A 17,662-nucleotide genomic window follows, 5' to 3' on the forward strand; every position below is an offset into this window, starting at 1 on the left:
AAGAAGCCTTTTCCCACTTTTTATAAAACATCAAATATTTGCTTTGTGCTTGTGGCTCCATGGACTTCAGTTTATACCCGAGAATATTTTAAATAAAGGCTTATTGCTTCACTGCCCTTATCCTCCAGCAAGGACTTGGGATCAGAGGCAAAGACTGTGTTCCAGAAAAACAGATTCTGACTCGGTTATTGACACAGAAGTCAGAGACATGTATGGAAAATTAAAGTATGAAGACTAGAAGATGAGCTTGGCAATGACAGGAGTGCCTCAGCTGGTCTGATAACCAACCAGAAGATTGTCCTAGGTCCTGGGATGAACACTGTTGCCTGCAGTTGGCTCCCCCATAAACTCTGATGGGAAGTGTGTGCGCAGACAGCCTCTAGGACAGTTGGGAACTGTCACCAACTCACAGACCCTGGCTTACAAATGACCAATACTTTTTTAAAAGCTTCTTGAAGAATATCTCTCTAATTCTCTTGTTCCTTGGGGAACAACTCACCTTTTGCTCCTGGTAACAGTGGAAGTTGGCACAAAAGCAATTCCTATGTGCCAGACACTTTTCTCAGTGATTTACATATATTAACTCGCTAAATCCTAACAATAACCTTATGAGCTGGATCCTATTATCATCCTCATTTTTAGATGAGGAAAATGAGACAGAAAAATGCTAAAGAAATCTGTCCAAGGTTACACAGCTAATTACAGTAGAGCTAGAAAAGTCTGACTCTAAAGTCAATGTTATCCTCTACTCCACTGTGAGCAAACGCAGCACAGAGATGAACTGAAAAAAGTATCTTCTTTTTGTCCAATACCACTAGTTCCAGTCCTTGCGATTATATATAACATGATTCTTCTTCCATGTGACACTCTTTGAAGTCTCCACAGATCAACGATTATTTGTGTTTCTCTCGAATTTTCTCTGTGGCTCCAGTTTCTTTAGTCTATCCTCTTATCATGTAACTGGATTCTGGCTTATATCAGTGCCTGAAGGTTTTTCTTTGAATGTCCTCTTATTTCTATTTTATTATTAATTTAGTTTGTATGTTGAGCGAGTTGACAGCCCCAACTCAGCCAAGAAATAGTTTTTAGGTAATTTTGAGAGCTCAGGTGCAGGATCTTCAGATCCACCCCTATTAAATTTCCTCTATTAAGATTTTTATGGATTCTAAATGTCATCTAGCCTGCTTTCAGTCTTCAACTTTGATATCCATTGAAAATGTAGTGAAAATGGATTTTATATCTTCATCCAATAGTTTGACAATGTATTTGGACAAAACCAAGGACAGAGCCTTGCAGCGCATCACCCACTCACTATTCATCTAGAGTCGGCAATTTTTGAGCACAGTTGTTAGGGAGGATTACATTAAATTGTATTGTTCAGTCCATATTTCTCTATTTGGCCTGAAGTAATTTTATGTAGTTAGGTTAAAAATCCCAGTGAAGGTCAGAAAGCAACAGCATTTATCTGTCTGATAGGTTTTAGATCCCTAAAGCTTATGAAGTTAGAATGACTTTAATTTGAACATTGAAATTATACTTGCAATCTTGTGGTTCCTATTTCAACCTCTAGAGTCCCTTAAAGACTACTGATTGGTTCAATGTTCTCTTGTAAAAAGGTTTAATACATTGGCATATAATTTACTTTTGCAAAATGTCTGAACAAATTTGGAGCAGCCAGGTACTGTTTTACCATCATGTTTATCTTTGACTTTAGTTTCACTTTATTAATGTTTATTGTTCACCCTCCAACCAATATATGCAACTGTCTATTCAGCCCATTTCTGCAGAGCCTAAAGACTCAAATTTAACATGTTGTGATTTAAACTGATCATCTTTACTATCCACCTGACTGACCTTTCTGATTTATCTAACTCTTTGGTTAACTGTAAACTGAAAATCAGCTTAGATCCCCTTTTTTTCTTAAGTGTCCCCAACACATCAAATCAGTCCCAAAATCCAATAGTTCATACCTCCTGAATGTCTCTCATATCCATTACAATCTAGCTCTTATATTACATAAGTTATTGCAATAGCATGCTAAGAGATGTCCTACCTCCACCCTGGCTGCTCCCTACTATTCCCCACGTTGTTGCCAAAGTGATTTGCTAAAACACAAGTTTTATCAAGCACACCCATATGTAAAAATCTTTCAATAAATCCCTATAACTCTCAGGATAAAATTCAAATTCATTAACGTAATACCAAAGACCCTTGAAATTGTAGTTCTGCCCATTATTATCAATTGCTAGTAGCCCTAAGTTTGTCTCTCACTGTCTCCCCATAAGCACCCTTTGTCCCAGTTATACCAAACTACTTATGATTCACTGAACTAGTCAGAGTGGCTCAGATCTCCATTTCCTAACATATTTAATACCTTCTTTCTTGAGTGCTTTTTTCCCTCCTTTTTCACTTGATGAACCCTCAATAGAGATTTAAAGAACCATTCTTTCTGTGAGGCTCAACTCCCCCTTACCCAATACTGATTTATATTTTCCCTTTCTGCTCCCACTGCCCCCTGTGGATATCTCTGTAATGGTACTTAATATTGTCAACATGTATTTTTCTATCTCTTCATTAGACTCTAAGTGCCTTGAGGGTGTATATCAATCTTACTTACCTTGATATACTCAGGACTTGACACAGTGTCTGACACACAGTGGGTATGCTAGATAAATCTTTACTGAATAACAAAGCTAATAAGTCAAAATAGTCTCATTGGATGAGAAACTAGAAGAAAATGGATGCTTAGAAGTTAATTTTTTCTTTTGTATTTCACATGCCCCAAGCAGGAGGTCTTTCCCTTCTTTATTTAACTCCATGCTGTTAAACTAATTTTAATAATCCTATTTTTTCTTTACATTCTAAAGTCCACCTGACTACTAAATTCTAAACAGATTTTTTAACATTACTCATGCACATTTTGAAGGATATGTAGGCTGTGGGTGAGTAACTGCAAAATATGCAGTCTATTTATTGTAAGGACTATATGAACTCATCAATCTCAAAAACTGTCAATTTTACCAGGCTCAAAGTGAGGGGACATTCACAGATGAGAAAGTAATTGGGATCTTTCTCTTTTAATTGAATACCCTGCTTGTAATGATTTCATCTTCTAATATGCACAAATATCCTCAGAATAACCTTTTAAAAGTCAAGCTCTGGTTTATCTGGTTATCAAGGGCAAAATCCACACATGGTGCCACTGAGAAGCTTCCATTAGCATTTTTAGCAACATTATTCAGATCTTGATCCAACTGTTTGAAATACGTGCCATACAGCCATGCTGTCTTTTCAGATAGTTCTGAAATCCTTTTGAATAATACTTTTCCAAATGAATTTTAATCAGATAACATCAGGCACTCCTTGATTCCTCTACCCATTTGGATCTGGAAACTTGTCCCAGTTTTCCAGTGTGCACGAGCAGACATGCCAAGTAAATCTACCCAAGTAATCTGTTTATTTAGAGCAGTGTGAACATCCCAAAGGTACCAGAGTCATATGCTCAGATGGCATCTGAAGCTTGATTTGGGCTTCGTATTCTTGCATTTATTAGAGTCAAAATGTTTCCTGACAGTGAGCAGGCAATGATAATGAGTGGGCACCTCATAACTGCTGAAAGAGTTTTCCAAAGAACACTTCAAATGGAGCCCCTGAATGAGTCTGTTTTATTTATCTAAATAGATTAGACAGATAGATAAATGATTGATTGATAGATAGATAATTTTTTGTTGCCTGAGAATCACATAATTTCTGGCATCTACCAACTGAATCATTGACAGTTCTTTATGATGAAGCCTAATCCTATCAATAAAGAAGGTAATTCTTTAAATGGAGATCACTTTCAGTGCCTGGAGACTGCAAGCAAAACTACCGTACTCAAAATCCTAAGTCCTGGCTACAAGTTCCAATCCTGCCACAAGACATGTAAATTCAGTCATTGATCTTCTCCATACCTCTGTTTTTCCTGTAGAATGAGAAGACTGGGCTTTATAACCACTGGAATGACCTCTTATTATAAAGTTCACTATCAACAGTTGTGCAAGATAATAGATTGGTAGATTTTGTCACGAAGTTCTCATTGTTCATGTTGATTTTTAACTCACCAACAGATACATCTGTGACTTGCTCCTACACACATTTTTCCCTGATATTCCTTATCAATTTTACTTAAATTGTCCTACTCATTCTCATCTGATGAAAACATAAGGAGGCATAATTGAAGAAGAAGAAAAAAACACTCTAAGAGTTTGTCCTGAACTTGGATCCTTCGCTTTCCTCCTACATTTTTAATATGGGATACACTTTCCTCATAAAACACTTTTGCTTTCAGGCATAGGAGATTAATAACAACAATAATTAGTATGATTCCATTTGTTGACCTACTACATTATAAGCAAAATAGCCAGAATTTAAATGTATCCCCTGACACTAAAATCTACACTCATTCCATGACGTCTTGTGACTCAGATAATCATCTATTCATAATGATTTTTGTTATCATGAACACAAGAAATCATGCATCAACTGAGACATCTTTTAACTTTTATTTACCTGTAGGGCTTATGTTAAAAGTACACAGACTACAAAGTTGACAAACTAATACCAAACCTCACCTCCCAGCAGTATGATTTTTTTGGGTACCAAACCTTACCTCCCAGAAGCATGATTTTTTTACTTCAATCTTAGCTTCAGTTTTTTCATTTGTAAATTTATGATAATAATAAAAATATCACTAGGTTTAGGGTTATAGGGGCAAATAAGAGAGTAGATGAGAAAGCATATAAACACGGTACATGATAAAGTGTTGTCCCTCAGTTCCTTAGAAATATAACTCAGATCATCCAACAGGTAGAAGCACTTGCTTCAAATGCCAGCTCTGCCAATAGCTGACACAAATTACATCCATTAATGAATGATATAAGTATTTCTGAGCATGAGCAAAAGAAAAAATGGGACAAAACAATATCTAGCTTCCATTTGGTTATATATATATATATATACACATTATACTTTAAGTTCTAGGGTACATGTGCACAACGTGCAGATTTGTTACATATGTATATGTGTGTGACGATTCCTCAGGGATCCAGAACTAGAAATACCATTTGACCCAGCCATCCCATTACTGGGTATATACCCAAAGGAATATAAATCATGCTGCTATAAAGACACATGCACACGTATGTTTATTGTGGCACTACTCACAATAGCAAAGACTTGGAACCAACCCAAATGTCCAACAATGATGGACTGGATTAAGAAAATGTGGCACATATACACCATTTGGTTTTAAATGTTTATCATTTATTTAATCTCAAGAGCAATCTCTCATGTTTGTGTTTCCTCTTTGGAAGCCAGAGTTTATTTTTAATGATTGCACTAAACAGGGTTTTCTTAAAAGCTATTGGATTGAGGAGAAAATAATGTCCAGGTAGCTGAAAGCAATTACAAGTGTGATAGGGGAGTCACCACATGGAAGTGGGACAGCCAGACCTGTCAGAGTTTATTATTATGATTATTATTATTACAAAATGCAGGTCAAATGATTCAAATATTTTATTGTAGTGATTGTAGAGGCCTGTAATGGAGAGAAAGCACACACTTTCAGGTAGATAAGGAAAAAAAAAGTTTATCCAAGTTGTATTAATATTTGAAGAAGGAAATGATGTCAAGTGAAGAAGAATGAAAGAAGAAAAGATAAAAAGGAAGGAAGGAAAGGAAAAAAGAGGAGAGGAGAGGAAAGGAAAGGAATGTTGGGGAGAGAAAAAGAAAGAGGAAAACCCATTACAAAGATGAAACATAGCTACTGACTGGTTGTCAATAGACATAGATGGTGGCACACGCCTCTAATCCCAGCTACTCAGGAGGCTGAGGCAGGAGAATTGCTTGAATCTGGGAGGCAGAGGTTGCAGTGAGTTGAGATCGTGCCACTGCACTCCAGCCTGGGAAACAGAGCACGACTCTGTCTTGGGGAAAAAAAAAAAACTGAGGAAAGATTTCCGGATTATAATAGAGGGAGAAGTGTGGTTTAGGCTTGGTTTCCCAACTCCCAAGTTTTGTGATCTTTGTAAATTAATTTACACTTTCTGAACCTAAGCTTCTTTTTTTAAAATTTAATTTAATTTAATTTAATTTAATTTAATTTTATTTTATTATACTTTAAGTTTTAGGGTACATGTGCACAATGTGCAGGTTAGTTACATATGTATACATGTGCCATGCTGGTGTGCTGCACACACTAACTCGTCATTTAGCATTAGGTATATCTCCTAAAGCTATCCCTCCCCCCTCCCCCCACCCCAAAACAGTCCCCAGAGTGTGATGTTCCCCTTCCTGTGTCCATGTGTTCTCATTTTTCAATTCCCACCTATGAGTGAGAATATGCGGCGTTTGGTTTTTTGTTCTTGCAATAGTTTACTGAGAATGATGATTTCCAATTTCATCCATGTCCCTACAAAGGACAGGAACTCATCATTTTTTACAGCTGCATAGTATTCCATGGCGTGTATGTGCCACATTTTCTTAATTCAGTCTATCATTGTTGGACATTTGGGTTGGTTCCAAGTCTTTGCTATTGTGAATAGTGCTGCAATAAACATGAGTGTGCATGTGTCTTTATAGCAGCATGATTTATAGTCCTTTGGGTATATACCCAGTAATGGGATGGCTGGGCCAAATGGTATTTCTAGTTCTAGATCCCTGAGGAATGGCCACACCGACTTCCACAATGGTTGAACTAGTTTACAGTCCCACCAAGAGTGTAAAAGTGTTCCTATTTCTCCACATCCTCTCCAGATCCTGTTGTTTCCTGACTTTTTAATGATTGCCATTCTAACTGGTGTGAGATGGTATCTCATTGTGGTTTTGATTTGCATTTCTCTGATGGCCAGTGATGGTGAGCATTTTTTCATGTGTTTTTTGGCTGCATAAATGTCTTCTTTTGAGAAGTGTCTGTTCATGTCCTTTGCCCACTTTTTGATGGGGTTGTTTGTTTTTTTCTTGTAAATTTGTTGGAGTTCATTGTAGATTCTGGATATTAGCCCTTTGTCAGATGAGTAGGTTGCGAAAATTTTCTCCCATTTTGTAGGTTGCCTGTTCACTCTGATGGTAGCTTCTTTTGCTGTGCAGAAGCTCTTTAGTTTAATTAGATCCCATTTGTCAATTTTGGCTTTTGTTGCCATTGCTTTTGGTGTTTTAGACATGAAGTCCTTGCCCATGCCTATGTCCTGAATGGTAATGCCTAGGTTTTCTTCTAGGGTTTTTCTGGTTTTAGGTCTAACATTTAAGTCTTTAATCCATCTTGAATTAATTTTTGTATAAGGTATAAGGAAGGGATCCAGTTTCAGCTTTATAGATATGGCTAGCCAGTTTTCCCAGCACCATTTATTAAATAGGGAATCCTTTCCCCATTGCTTGTTTTTCTCAGGTTTGCCAAAGATCAGATAGTTGTAGATATGCAGCGTTATTTCTGAGGGCTCTGTTCTGTTCCATTGATCTATATCTCTGTTTTGGTACCAGTACCATGCTGTTTTGGTTACTGTAGCCTCATAGTATAGTTTGAAGTCAGGTAGTGTGATGCCTCCAGCTTTGTTCTTTTGGCTTAGGATTGACTTGGTGATGCGGGCTCTTTTTTGGTTCCATATGAACTTTAAAGTAGTTTTTGCCAATTCTGTGAAGAAAGTCATTGGTAGCTTGATGGGGATGGCATTGAATCTATAAATTACCTTGGGCAGTATGGCCATTTTCATGATATTGATTCTTCCTACCCATGAGCATGGAATGTTCTTCCATTTGTTTGTATCCTCTTTTATTTCATTGAGCAGTGGTCTGGGATGCAAGGCTGGTTCAATATATGCAAATCAATAAATGTAATCCAGCATATAAACAGAACCAAAGACAAAAACCACATGATTCTCTCAATAGATGCAGAAAAGGCCTTTGACAAAATTCAACAACTCTTCATGCTAAAAACTCTCAATAAATTAGGTATTGATGGGACGTATCACAATAAGAGCTATCTATTGCAAACCCACAGCCAATATCATACTGAATAGGCAAAAACTGGAAGCATTCCCTTTGAAAACTGGCACAAGACAAGGATGCCCTCTCTCACTACTCCTATTCAATATAGTGTTGGAAGTTCTGGCCAGGGCAATTAGGCAGGAGAAGGAAATAAAGGGTATTCAATTAGGAAAAGAGGAAGTCAAACTGTCCCTGTTTGCAGATGACATGATTGTATATCTAGAAAACCCCATTGTCTCAGCCCAAAATCTCCTTAAGCTGATAAGCATCTTCAGCAAAGTCTCAGGATACAAAATCAATGTACAAAAATCACAAGCATTCTTATACACCAATAACAGACAAACAGAGAATCAAATCATGAGTGAACTCCCATTCACAATTGCTTCAAAGAGAATAAAATACCTGGGAATCCAACTTACAAGGGACGTGAAGGACCTCTTCAAGGAGAACTACAAACCTAAGCTTCTTTGACTATAAAATAAGAGCTTGAATTAGATGACTTCCTAAGGCTTTCACAACTGTTAAATTGTAGATGTAGGAGAGAAACAAGTAATGTTTTCAAATATTGGCCTTTTTATAGAGAGAGAGCTACTTTCGTGTTGGTTTTAACATTCTTAGGTTAAAGGAATATAAATTCCATAGAAGGTATAGTGAATGGCCAGGTTTTTAAGCTGAGATTTCAGAAAATATTGCTTGTCAATTCTTCATTATTCCTGATTTGCGGATCTTTTTATTTTGTATCTCAGTACGATGCGTATGATTCTCTATAATATAATCAGCATCTTTTCCCGTATGTTCCAACTGGATTTCAGTCATTATAAAACTTTACTGCACTTTATAATTTTTGATTCTTTTCACTAGTGTTATTAACACCTTGTGTTCAATATATTTGCCAAGTTGACGTTCGAAGTCTTTCATTTTGAGTTTTATTCTTGGACACCCTTGGTTATCCAAATAGATAGTTGTGAATCCACTACTCCTACCCATCCCCACAAATCATCTAAAAACATTATGTTGTTATAGTCAACTTTGTGTCTTCAGCATATATGTGAAATTTTAAATGTATATAAGATTCATTTAGTACCTAAAGGACACTCACTTTTGTTTCCTCGAAACTTATTGAAATACTGGGTTCTTATCAGTCTTAAGTTAATATATTTATACTTATACAAACAAACATAGTTTATACATTCCATATATTAGTGGAAAAGTTGGAGAAACAATTATAGCCTGTGAAATGAGGACTAAGTGATCTGAAAGCTATACAACAAAATTATTCTGTGCTTATTTCCTTTTGAAATACTAAAGTGTCTGTTTAAAATCCACATCAAAAATCAAAAGTTAAAACAGTAACAAGAAACTTATCTTGCCATGCTTTTTAATGAACGACATGCTTCAAAGTCGAGTACATTGTATCTGCCCTTATAAATACGTGATTGTATATTCCAAATGATTGATGTTTAGATGATGCATAGCTTCTTTGAAAATAAGTAAGATATCCACACAATTTCACTAGTTTCATGGTGGAAGAAAATCTTACATAGGCTTAATGTCATTGAAATTGTGAGGAGTGTTTTTTGATAGGAGAGGGAAAAGATAGTTTTTGGTGCGTGTTTAACACAGATTTAGTGACACAATGTAAAAATGTTAGCAGTGTATCATTAAGTGAACGTAAGGGGGCTGCCTGTCTTCATATCAGGTTGTAAAATCTGACTGATGGCTTCTTAATAAGGGGACACTGTTTTGGCTTGGGGGGATTTAGAAAAGTGTTTTATTGGCTAAAGTTTGGGGATTGTTCCTGTGGCAGCAAACCTTCTGATCCTTTCCCATGCTCAGAGACTAACCCCAGGGAATGTGGTCAAGAAGCCACTTAATGGTTCTCGATGGAGCTGAAGCCTCAAGGTTAAATACCAAATCTGTATCAAGGGAGAGAGCTGAGTGGGCCTGTTCTTTTGTCTTCAAGCTTTCTGCTATCTTCTCTCCTTCTCCAACTAAAGTGTTCTAATCCCAAAGTGAAAGTGAAACTCTACTCTACTCCCCTTCTAATAGTATGTCACAGTCCTGTTACACCAGCCGGGAAGAGCTGCGTTGGTATCTCTAGTGAGTAACATTGAATGTCAGAAAAGTAAGAACAGACTTTTCCGTGGGTGAAAAGGCACAGACCATGACCATGGGAAGAAAAGTTCCTTTCTCTTTTTTCTGCCTTGCACCCCGCTTTGTGTGGAGTCTATTTTTGATATTGTACCTCGTCTATATGGCATGTTCACCTTAATACATGTGTTTGTACGTATGCTTTTTGGTTTACGGGGCTCGTGTAATCCCATTTAAGCCTGGCAAAATTTGAGGTAGATTATACCTTAGTTTTACAGATTGTGAAATGGAGCAGACAGACTTGATTATTAATTATGTTTCTGTTATAAATTGCTAGCGATGTGTCACCTTAGGCAGCTTTCTCTTGTTCTGTAAGCTTCAATGTGCTATCTGTAAAACAGAAACTCAGCCAGCCTCCTTGGGTTGATGCAACAGTTACATGACAGAATGTTGGTAAAGTAGTTAATGCTGTTCCCGACACAGAATAAGCACTCAATCAATGACAGTTCTTATCGTTAGAGTATGATTGTTGCTATAGTTAGGATTATCTTGTGGGACTCTGACACAGATATTCTACTTCCAAATCCAACATAATTTCCTCTGTCCCAGGGATGTAGTTTCATGTAGCAGTGTAAGTCTCTCTCTCTGAAGATGGACATCAGTCACAGAGCATTTCGTGTGCTCTCTTCACTCCTATTGAACTATTTCAATAAAGATATTAAGAATTATAAGACATAAACACAGTCCTGAAAAATCTCAGACAAGCAAAGAAATCAAATTGCATATAATACTAAAACGGAACAAAGAAAGAACTCATGTGAATTTAAATAACCTTTAAAATCCAAGACGATTTCAGGTGGGAAGAATTAGGAGATTCGTGGCTTATTACAAAAATGTCTGTTTTTCTTTTCCTCCCCTGAACTCCTTGGTCACTTTACTTAAACACACACGGAGTTGGTTTTGCTCAAAAGCACACTGTCATATGAGACTTCCCTTTTAACAGTTAAAAGGGAACATGTTCATTTTCTCCACATGCTAAATGGGCTTAAAATACACACATGCATGTGCGCGCACACACACACACACACAAACTAGAAAGTGGGTAGCTTGGGAATCATGTTTCAAGAGAGTCTGCCTGCACATCTGTGAAATAAGATGAGAGAATACGAATGGGCCTGAATCTCCCAAATTCTATGGCATGGTAATTCCCTGGCATTTATAGTCTTTCACCAGCTTCCTCGGTGAGCTAGCAGGAGGGGAGAGGAGGATTATTCATTAAAATCCTTTACTTTTGTTTCAGTCTATTTTTTTTTTTTTTCTGACTACAGAAGGTGTCCCCCTTGTGGTTATAGAAAAAGCTGGACTGGCAGTTTATCTCATCTTGTGAAATTTCACACATGGACAAAGACTTTTAGTATTCTGTCTATCCACCTTTTAGTAGCTCTTGCTTCTAAAAGGGTAAACTTTTACTCATACTCATTTCTATCTGAAAGTTAATGCTAAACTCAAAGCCAGATATTCAGTCAGCTGGCTTTAAACTTTTTAACCCCACTTATGATTATTTTTAAAATTCTCTTTCCCTGTGGCTGGTAGTATCGTTTTTCCATGAAGTGGTATCAGAGATTAAATGGTGCTATCTGTCCATTAACAATTTACTTACTGGAGCATGAAAAAGTGATTAAGCATGTGTCTGTTTCAATGCCATGACTGACCATTAAGTTCTCTCAAGTATGCAACCCAGCTTGGCCTTTTCAGCAGCAGTGAGAAAACCAGTCTGAGTCAGCAGGTTCCGCAATGGGCTTCTTTCACTCCTGTTCCCCTCTCTTCGAGCCACAGTAAACACTAAAGTAGTGGGAGTAGACAGTTTTGGTTATTCTTAAGGAAGTATCTTGGTAGAGCTGCTGTTTCTCTGTTGAGTAGGAATTAACTATTTTTCCCCCGACTACTGTGTTAATATATCCAAATATGTTTTCCAAAACTATAGGATTAGTAAAGGTTTTATATGCCACTTTGATAAAATTGCTTTCACAAAAGCAGTTTTTAAGAAGACAGTTGAGCTCTGAGACAGTGGTTTCATAAAGGAAATCCAATTAGACTCTGTCTTAATTGTAGAATTTTTAAAAAAGAGAACAAGGGATGTGAAATATTCCTCTCAATCATCTGTCTTCTGTAACATACAATTCTAGAACTGTTAGGAAAAATGCACATTAGATATCAAAAGTGTTAAAATGTCAAATATTACGGAGAAAAATCTAAGTAATAGTAAATCAGCAAAGTATAGATTTCTACATCTTACTGATTTTACCTCACATGCTACCTCCTCAGGAAAGCCTAACAGTATGATTTTCACCACTGCTGACTTGGTAATCAGGCACATTTCCTATACATACGTATTATAGACTGAATAATTGAAAAATGAAGTGGACATTTAAACAATACCAACTTCTGCTCAAAAGGGATTTGATGCAACTTTATTGAAGGCAGTATTACATAAAAACATATTAAGCCCCGGTGTGTGATGTTCCCCACCCTGTGTCCAAGTGTTCTCATTGTTCAATTCCCATCTATGAGTGAGAACATGCAGTGTTTGGTTTTCTGTCCTTGCAGTAGTTTGCTCAGAATGATGGTTTCCAGCTTCATCCATGTCTCTACAAAGGGGTGGCGGGAGGGGGGAGGGATAGCATTAGGAGATATACCTAATGTAAATGACGAGTTAACAGGTGCAGCACACCAACATGGCACATGTATGCATATGTAACAAACCTGCACATTGTGCACATGTACCCTAGAACTTAAAGTATAATAATAAAAAAAGAAAAGAAATTTTAAAAAACCATATTAAGATACTACTAATAGGAAACCTCATTAACATGGTGTGGTTAGACATATTTTCCCTTTTTCTACCCATTCTTTCTAACTTTTATTCATTGATATATTATCTGTGTGTTTTTAAAAATGTAACAATTTTAAAAATCAAATACAGAGTGTCATGTTTATAAAACACACTATGGAGTATGAAAATTATTTGTTAGAAAGAGGAATATATCTTATTGCCTAATGGCAGAATTGTGTTTCAGGGTACTTGATCTGATTAAGCATCCAGATCCAAGGGTATGCTGAAATAAGTTCTACTGTGTTTGATATTCATACTGAAGCAGAGGATATCAGTACTCTCTTTCACAGCATATTATTTCTTTTGTATCTTAAGTGTATTTTTTCAGAAGACATTAATCATATATTAGTCTGTTCTCATGCTGCTAATAAAGACATATCAGAGACTAGGTAATTTATAAAGGGAAGAGGTACAGCATGGCTGGGGAGACCTCAGGAAACTTACAATCATGGCAGAAGGCAAAAGGGAAGCAAGGCACCTTTTTCACAAGGCGGCAGGCAGGAGAACTGCCGAGCAAAGGGCGGAAAGCCCCTTATAAAACCATCAGTTTTCATGAGAACTCACTCACTATCACGAGAACAGCATGAAGGTAACTGCTCCCATGTTTCAATTAACTCCCACTGTGTCCTTCCCACAACATGCGGCCATTATGAGAACTACAATTCAAGATGATATTTGAGTGGGGACAAACCAAACCATATCACATCATTTTAATAAGTTTTTATAAGGGCGATTTATGTATCAATTTATTCTTTAAACAAATATTGAGTGTCCAATTTGACCAAATCATATATGGAATTTTCTACACAGTATTTTTTGAGCACTGCCAAAAAAAATGCTACATATAAAATGCCCTCTCTCTTTTGCTAGAAATTCCATGATTGGTGAAGTTTCTTGTTACTAAAGTTGTCTTCTTGAGGATTTCTTTGAAGTGGTAATTACTCTAGAAGGTAAGAGTTTTATCAATGAATAAAATATTTAAGAGTATTCCATTTTTAGTGTGTGTTTTCATCTGATGGGAGAAATCAGAGCAAAATGACCACAATGATTGTTGAAATAAAGATGAATTACAGAAAAGAGGGAAATAACCAGAGTGAGGAAGAACATATCACCTGGCTCATTGCTTAACATCCCCAGGCATTTAAAAGTAACTGGCAGTTGAGCAAGCAAGAGACATAGGGAATAGTCTTAAAAGAATAGTGGAAGGAAAAAGCATGTTGCTTTTATGATTATTTCCATGAGTCCTGCTTGTTCAAATCAGTTATTTTTAAATGCCCACTATTCTTTTACCTAGATATAAGCCTGGCCAATAAGTAGGAAAATGTTGTTGTTAGGAGAAGTTCTACAATCACCTAAGACATTGATGTAGTTCCAATTTAGAAAGCAGAATGTCCGGTTCCATATAATAATCACATTAATTTGATATATAGTTAAACCCTTTTCCCTTGACCCTGTTGAGGTTGTCTGCGGCACGAAGGTGGAGGGGATGGTTGTTCTCTCCTTGCCTGCCTGCTTCTACTCCTCCTCCTCTATTTTTGCTAATCCAAGCAGATTGAATGTGGCTGGGGAAGGGAAAGAAGGAATAGAAATAAGAAAAGGCCAGCAAGCTCTTATTCTTTAGTATGATGACTTCTTGGAAGGTAGCAGATGTCAAACACTTTCTTTTATAAAAATTTTCTTGAATTCTTCAGAGACTTCATCACGTAACATTAAATTAAAAATATAGGATGCAAGTAATGCATATCTCTCTGGCTTCCCCTTCCACCTCCAGCATCCTTCTGCTGAGATTTCATTACACATCAAGTGACCCTCACGTATAGAACCTAACATGACCCTCCACCAGCTCCTCTGTGTTAGTGGTCCACATCTAGTCCAAAAGAAGCACTTATCGCATCCTTGGAATGTGCCTGCAGTTGCTCACTTTAGTCCTAAATGCTGGCCTCAGCCCTCCTTTCCTTATTCCTTGCTAACTCAGCTGATAGTACCAACCCTCACCTTTAACGTTTCCGAAGGTAGGTCAAACACTGTTCCCCATATTCCAGAAGACACATTTCAGCCTCTCAAATTTCAAAGCCCCTTGCGTTAGATTCGAGTGATAGCAACAGGGAGTGCTAAGGGGTGCTCTTTATGCGGAATCATCAGGAAAGGCCTCCCTGAAAAGGATACATAAACATAATCTATTGTAAAGATACGAGAAAGCTCACAGCATCCCTGAGAAGAGTGGAGCAGCAGGCTTGGAGCATGGGTAGAAACAAGGACAGGCAGTCAGATCACATCCATCACAGATCCCTGGGTGCTAAAACTTGCACCACAGTTCCTCTGGCATTGGATAATGCCAGTCCTTCCAAATGGCACTATCATCACTGCAGTTCCTGGAAATTGGATGTTGCTGCTGCTCCCACTACCACTGTCAACACAGTCTCAAAGGAAAAATTGTAATACTCATCTGACTAATGATAGTGTGATTGGAATAATATTTTCTCCCAAAGGGACAGCCTGTGAGGGATAATTTCATTTGGATTCATTTTAACACATTTGTTTTAAAATACATAGTCATGTTATATTAGTCACAGTTATACCCTCTCTATGCGTTGGAACCTTTTTAACAGAATGATGGTTGAGGTCAGCATTCTCAATAAAGATTTGTATCCATTAGGACTAAGTTCAGCTGCAAATGACAGAAACTCACAATAAATGCTTTCTAAACTAGATAGTGTTCTGTCTCTCTCTGATGATCACAATCTGGAGATAAGCAATTCAGGGCTGATACAGTGGCTTATAATCACCAGGATTTCTTTTATCTTGATATTTTGTCATTCTTAGTGTACTGTCTCGTGAACCATGATGGCTGCTCAAGTTCCAGCCATCAGCCTGCATTCCATCCAGCAGAAAAGACAAAGAGGGAAGAGAAATAAGCAAAGGAAGTACGTCAGCCATCTTTTAAGTAGGTTTTCTGAAAATTGCCACGTGAGACTTCTGTTTATTTACCAGGCAGAACCTAGTCATGTGGCCTCACTTTATCGTAATATAGTCCTTATTCTGAGCAGATAAAATTGAGGGATCTGTTACCAACAAAATATTGGACTAGAGAATTAGCAGTCTCTGTTAGTTTTTTCTTCTGTTTTGGCTTTGTTGACTGTAGCTATTCTCTTGTGGAGGTTAGGATTGTGCTTTCTCTCCTCTCCAAGTGCTGAAGCTTTCAAATACTTCCTCATGCTGTTTGTAACTTTATACCTATCTCACCCACCCTCTCCCTCTACTCACACCCTTGGTGTATTAGATTATAAGCTTCTGGGGGCCAGATGTGTATCTTCTTTATCTTTTAATCACCTAGAGACTTCATCAATTATTTATCATATATATATATATTTCTCAACATAAGATATTTTCAGTGATTGTGAATTTTAAATTTAGATTTTAAAATACAAAAATACATAAATACATAGGGTAATTTAATAACTAATACATAAATGTTCAGCTAATTATTGTATATTTTTATTTATTGTCTTCAGCACTTTAGTTCATTCATTAAGAGTGCTAACTGTGGGCCAGGCACGATGGCTTATGCCTGTAATCCCAGCACTTTGGGAGCCCGAGGTGGGCGGATCACTAGGTCAGGAGATTGAGACCATCCTGGCTAACACGGTGAAACCCCGTCTCTACTAAAAATACAAAAAAGAAAAAAAAAAATTAGCCGGGCGTGGTGGCGGGCGCCTGTAGTCCCAGCTACTCGGGAGGCTGAGGCAGGAGAATGGCGTGAACCCAGGAGGCGGAGCTTGCAGTGAGCCGAGATCGCGCCACTGCACTCCAACCTGGGCGACAGAGCGAGATTCCGTCTCAAAAAAAAAAAAAAAAAAGTGCTAACTGTGGCTTCTGTGATAGAAATAAGGAGAAACATTGTCTTTCTGGGTTTCAGAAAAAGGAAGTGTCTATAAGTGGCATTACGTTGTCATGGCACAAAGAACAAAGACTGGAGACAAGTTGTCTGGATTCAAATCCCCACCCTGCCACTTACCAGCTGTGTGACCACAGGCAAGTTGCTTAAAGTCTCCATTCCTTCATTTCTTCATCCCATAAAATAGAAATAATAACAGCGATGAATTGTCATAGGTGGTACTCAGCAGTGCATATAATATGAAGCTTATGCTTCAGGGACCCTAAAGACATGAGTTCCTTCTCAGGCCCTCGGAGAAGCCCTAGCAATACATTCACATGGCCATATGCTTGGCAATATTTACAAATACAAGATTTTTAAAATTTGTTTTCTTAATGTAGGCCCCATATTGTATAAGCTTCAACTCTTACAAAACCCAAAGCCTCCCCTGGCAGTTCTGCACTGAGTCAGAGGCTATAAATGACCCTGCAATGTGTGAAAAGTTGATTAGAAAGACTTTAAGGCAGTAGTGCTCCCTCTGGAGAGTGGCCCAACTAAACCAAAGACACTTGGGACATTAGTTTTTAAAATGTAGAAACTTGGTGTAGCTATAGTCAACAATATCTTATTGCACGCTTAAAAGTTTGTTAAGAGGATCAATTTCATATTAAGCATTCCTACCACAACAAAATATATATTTTTTAAAAATGCAGGAGCTTGGGACCTTTACCTCCAGAAAGAGAATCTTTTGGGACAGGTTCTACAAATCTCTTTTTATCACG

The 17,662-nt window shown here is 37.4% G+C and overlaps 1 protein-coding gene and 1 long non-coding RNA gene across 3 annotated transcripts in view; one reads left to right on the forward strand and one right to left on the reverse strand.

The window, feature by feature from the left end:
• SLC8A1 (solute carrier family 8 member A1) overlaps positions 1–17,662 on the forward strand; it is a 401,197-nt gene that overhangs the window by 12,959 nt on the left and 370,576 nt on the right. The window lies entirely within an intron of this gene.
• LOC129397176 (uncharacterized) lies at positions 12,565–17,393 on the reverse strand. The gene is made up of 3 exons (XR_008624380.1): positions 17,022–17,393; positions 15,002–15,159; positions 12,565–12,761 (listed from the first exon to the last, which is right to left on the reverse strand). It is a non-coding gene; the product is annotated as an uncharacterized LOC129397176 (long non-coding RNA).

The sequence above is a fragment of the Pan paniscus genome, chromosome 12 (assembly GCF_029289425.2).
Source record: "Pan paniscus chromosome 12, NHGRI_mPanPan1-v2.0_pri, whole genome shotgun sequence".
Classification (NCBI taxonomy): domain Eukaryota; kingdom Metazoa; phylum Chordata; class Mammalia; order Primates; family Hominidae; genus Pan; species Pan paniscus.